The sequence below is a fragment of the Rutidosis leptorrhynchoides genome, chromosome 11 (genome assembly GCF_046630445.1).
Source record: "Rutidosis leptorrhynchoides isolate AG116_Rl617_1_P2 chromosome 11, CSIRO_AGI_Rlap_v1, whole genome shotgun sequence".
In the NCBI taxonomy this organism is placed as follows: domain Eukaryota; kingdom Viridiplantae; phylum Streptophyta; class Magnoliopsida; order Asterales; family Asteraceae; genus Rutidosis; species Rutidosis leptorrhynchoides.
The window spans coordinates 240,170,560-240,176,141 of record NC_092343.1 but is presented as its reverse complement, the minus strand read 5'-3'; positions in this window follow the sequence as shown (position 1 = coordinate 240,176,141).

Genomic DNA, 5,582 nt, shown 5'->3' with positions numbered 1-5,582 from the left:
GTTTGAAAACCAATTTTTCATTTATAAAAAAATAGCATTTACAAAAGATAACGTGACACAAAGGTCGTTACAAAGTCATTATTTGAAAATAACATAAGTTAGGAATGCAAGATAAAAGTTTCATGATTGAGACATCTCTAAGTAGTGCAGTGGAAATCTAACACAGCAGGTCCATAACAGCAAGTCTATAACACCAAGACAGCAAGTCTAACAGCGGAAGCAACATCGTCTAAGCACCTGAGAAATACACGCTTAAAAGTCAACACGAATGTTGGTGAGCTATAGTTTGTAAACAGTAAAGTAATGTAGACCACGAGTTATCGTATTCAAAATAGTATAAAAAGTATATGCTTATCCGTGGGCACCCGGTAACTAATAGTAATACCACCTAAAAGTACACTTGGCGAGTGCGTATGTCCTCGAAGTATCAAACACCCGTTAAATGCTAGCGCGACTAGCCCGAGTGGGGATGGCAAACCCTATGGATCCATATCTAATATTCGCGTTCAACGGTTCAAAACCAATGATTAAAAGTTACCGTGCTAAGGGGAATGGTTATTGAAATGTCCCGTTCATATTGATTATAAACGTTCCATATTAATTGATTTCGTCGCGAGGTTTTGACCTCTATATGAGACATTTTTCAAAGACTGCATTCATTTTTAAAACAACCATAACCTTTATTTTATCAATAAAGGTTAAAAAAACATTACATAGATTATCAAATAATGATAATCTAAAATATACCGTTTACACACGACCATTACATAATGGTTTACATTAAAAATATATTACATCAAAAATAAGTTTCTTGAATGCAGTTTTTACACAATATCATACAAGCATGGACTCCAAATCTTGTCCTTATTTTAGTATGCAACAGCGGAAGCTCTTAATAATCACCTGAGAATAAACATGCTTAAAACATCAACAAAAAATGTTGGTGAGTTATAGGTTTAACCTATATATTATCAAATCATAATAATAATAGACCACAAGATTTCATATTTCAATATACATCCCATACATAGAGATAAAATTCATTCATATGGTGAACACCTGGTAACCGACATTAACAAGATGCATATAGAATATCCCCATCATTCTAGGACACCCATCGGACATGATAAAATTGAAGTACTAAAGCATTCCAAATTCCAGAATGGGGCTTGTTGGGCCCGATAGATCTAACTTTAGGATTCGCGTCAATTTGGAGGTCTGTTCCCAAATTCTTAGGCTACCAAGCTAAAAAGGGGCATATTCTGCTTCGATCATTCACCCATATAATGTAGTTTCATTCACTTGTGTCTATTTCGTAAAACATTTATAAAATTTGCATGTATTCTCATCCCAAAATATTAGATTTTAAAAGTGGGACTATAACTCACTTTCACAGATTTTTACTTAGTGGGGAAGTAAGACTTGGCCACTGGTCGATTCACGAACCTATAACAAATATGTACATATATATCAAAGTATGTTCAAAATATATTTACAACATTTTTAATACGTTTTAATGTTTAAGTTTATTAAGTCAGCTGTCCTCATTAGTAACCTACAACTAGTTGTCCATAGTTAGATGTACAGAAATAAATAGATATATATTATCTTGGATCAATCCACGACCCAGTGTATACACGTCTCACGCTAGATCATAACTCAAAGTATATATATTTTTGGAATCAACCTCAACCCTGTATAGCTAACTCCAACATTAGTGCATATAGAGTGTCTATTGTTGTTCCAAATAATATATATACATGGGTCGATATGATATGTCAAAACATTTGCATACATGTCTATGGTATCTCAAGATTACATAATATATTAGAATACATGTATAATACAATATAAGTTAGCTAGGATGTGGTTTGTATAGAATTGTTACAATATTTCCCGTAGCTACAACAATCAAAAAAATATCCAATCTTGTTTTACCCATAACTTATTCGTTTTAAATCCGTTTTGAGTGAATCAAATTGCTATGGTTTCATATTAAACTCTATTTTATGAGTCTAAATATAAAAAGTATAGGTTTATAGTCTGAAATATAAGTTACAAGTCATTTTTGTAAGAGGTAGTCATTTCAGTCGAAAGAACGACGTCTTGATGACCATTTTGAAAAACATAGTTTCACTTTGAGTTTAACCATGATTTTTGGATATAGTTTCATGTTCATAAAAAAAACATTTTACTAGAATAACAACTTTTAACTCAAAGTTTATCATAGTTTTTAATTAACTAACCCAAAACAGCCCGCGGTGTTAACTACGACGGCGTATATCCGATTTTACGGTATTTTTCGTGTTTCCAGGTTCTAAATCATTAAGTTAGCATATCATATAGATATAGAACATGTGCATAGTTGATTTTAAAAGTTAAGTTAGAAGGATTAACTTTTGTTTACGAACAAGTTAGTGATTTCAAGTTTAAACCTTCGAATAAGGTAGTTTTATATATATGAATCAAATGATGTTATTAACAACATTACTACCTCAGGTTTTGTGGATAAACCTACTGGAAATGAGAAAAATAGATCTAGCTTTAAAGGATCCTTGGATGGCTTGAAAGTTCTTGAAGTAAAATCATGACATGAAAACAAGTTCAAGTAAGATTTCCACTCGAAATAAGATTGTTAAAGTTATAGAAATTGAATCAAAGTTTGAATATGAGTATTACCTTATATTAGAAAGATATCTTACTGTAAATAAGAAAGATATCTTAAGGTTGGATGATCACTCAAAGTGGATTTGCAAGATTGGAAGTAAGCTAGCAAACTTGGAAGTATTCTTGATTTTATGAAACTAGAACTTATAGAATTTATGAAGAACACTTAGAACTTGAAGATAGAACTTGAGAGAGATGAATTAGATGAAAAAAATTGAAGAATGAAAGTGTTTTTAGGTGTTTTGGTCGTTGGTATATGGATTAGATATAAAGGATGTGTAATTTTGTTTACATGTAAATAAGTCATGAATGATTACTAATATTTTTGTAATTTTATGAGATATTTCATGCTAGTTGCCAAATGATGGTTCCCACATATGTTAGGTGACTAACATGGGCTTCTAATAGCTGATCATTGGAGTGTATATACAATTAGTACATACATCTAAAAAGTTGTGTATTGTACGAGTACGAATACGGGTGCATATAAGTAGAATTGTTGATGAAACTGAACGAGGATGTAATTGTAAGCATTTTTCTTAAGTAGAAGTATTTTGATAAGTGTCTTGAAGTCTTTCAAAAGTGTATAAATACATATTAAAACACTACATGTATATACATTTTAACTGAGTCGTTAAGTCAACGTTAGTCGTTACATGTAAGTGTTGTTTTGAAACCTTTAGGTTAACGATCATGTTAAATGTTGTTAACCCATTGTTTATTATATCTAAAGAGATGTTAAATTACTACATTATCATGATATTATGATGTATTAATATATCTTAATATGATATATATACAATTAAATGTCGTTACAACGATAATCGTTACATATATGCCTCGTTTCAAAATCATTAAGTTAGTAGTCTTGTTTTTACATATGTAGTTCATTGTTAATATACTTAATGATATTTTTAGTTATCATAATATCATGTTAACTATATATATATCCATATATATGACATCATATAGTTTTTACAAGTTTTAACGTTCGTGAATCACCGGTCAACTTGGGTGGTCAATTGTCTATATGAAACCTATTTCAATTAATCAAGTCTTAACAAGTTTGATTGCTTAACATGTTAGAAACACTTAATCATATAAATATCAATTTCATTTAATATATATAAAGATGGAAAAGTTCGGGTCACTACAGTACCTACCCGTTAAATAAATTTCGTCCCGAAATTTTAAGCAGTTGGAGGTGTTGACGTATCTTCTGGAAATAAGTGCCGGTATTTCTTCTTCATCTGATCTTCTCGTTCCCAGGTGAACTCGGGTCCTCTACGAGCATTCCATCGAACCTTAACAATTGGTATCTTGTTTTGCTTAAGTCTTTTAACCTCACAATCCATTATTTCGACGGGTTCTTCGATGAATTGAATTTTTTTGTTGATTTAGATTTCATCTAACAGAATAGTGAGATCTTCTTTAGCAAAACATTTCTTTAAATTCGAGACATGGAAAGTGTTATGTATAGCCGCGAGTTGTTGAGGTAACTCAAGTCGGTAAGCTACTGGTCCGACACGATCAATAATCTTGAATGGTCCAATATACCTTGGATCTAATTTTCCTCGTTTACCAAATCGAACAACGCCTTTCCAAGGTGCAACTTTAAGCATGACCATCTCTTCAATTTCAAATTCTTTATCTTTTCTTTTAATGTTAGCGTAGCTCTTTTGTCGACTTTGGGCTATTTTCAACCGTTGTTGAATTTGGATAATCTTCTCGGTAGTTTTTTGTATTATCTAAGGACCCGTAATCTGTCTATCCCCCACTTCACTCCAACAAACCGGAGACCTGCACTTTCTACCATAAAGTGCTTCAAACGGCGCCATCTTAATGCTTGAATGGTAGCTGTTGTTGTAGGAAAATTCTGCTAACGGAAGGTGTCTATCCCAACTATTTCCAAAATCAATAATACATTCTCGTAGCATGTCTTCAAGCATTTGTATCGTCCTTTCGCTCTACCCATCAGTTTGTGGATGATAGGCAGTACTCATGTCTAGACGAGTTCCTAATGCTTGCTGTAATGTCTGCCAGAATCTTGAAATAAATCTGCCATCCCTATCAGAGATAATAGAGATTGGTATTCCATGTCTGGAGACGAATTTCTTCAAATACAGTCGTGCTAACTTCTCCATCTTGTCATCTTCTCTTATTGGCAGGAAGTGTGCTGATTTGGTGAGACGAACAACTATTACCCAAATAGTATCAAAACGACTTGAAGTCCTTGGCAATTTAGTGATGAAATCCATGGTAATGTTTTCCCATTTCTATTCCGGGATTTCGGGTTGTTGAAGTAGACCTGATGGTTTCTGATGCTCAGTTTTGACCTTAGAACATGTCAAACATTCTCCTACGTATTTAGCAACATCGGCTTTCATACCCGGCCACCAAAAATGTTTCTTAAGATCCTTTTACATCTTTCCCGTTCCAGGATGTATTGAGTATCCGGTTTTATGAGCTTCTCTAAGTACCAGTTCTCTCATATCTCTAAATTTTGGTACCCAAATTCTTTCAGCCCTATACCGGGTTTCGTCTTCTCGAATATTAAGATGCTTCTCCGATCCTTTGGGTATTTCATTCTTTAAATTTCCCTCTTTTAATACTCCTTGTTGCGCCTCCTTTATTTGAATAGTAAGGTTATTGTGAATCATTATATTCACAGCTTTTACTCGAATGGGTTCTCTGTCCTTTCTGCTCAAGGTGTCGGCTACCACATTTGCCTTCCTCGGGTGGTAACGAATCTCAAAGTCGTAATCATTCAACAATTCAATCCACCTGCACTGCCTCATGGTCAGTTGTTTCTGATTAAATATGTGTTGAAGACTTTTGTGGTCAGTATATATAATACTTTTGACCCCATATAAATAGTGCCTCCAAGTCTTTAATACAAAAACAACTGCGCTTAA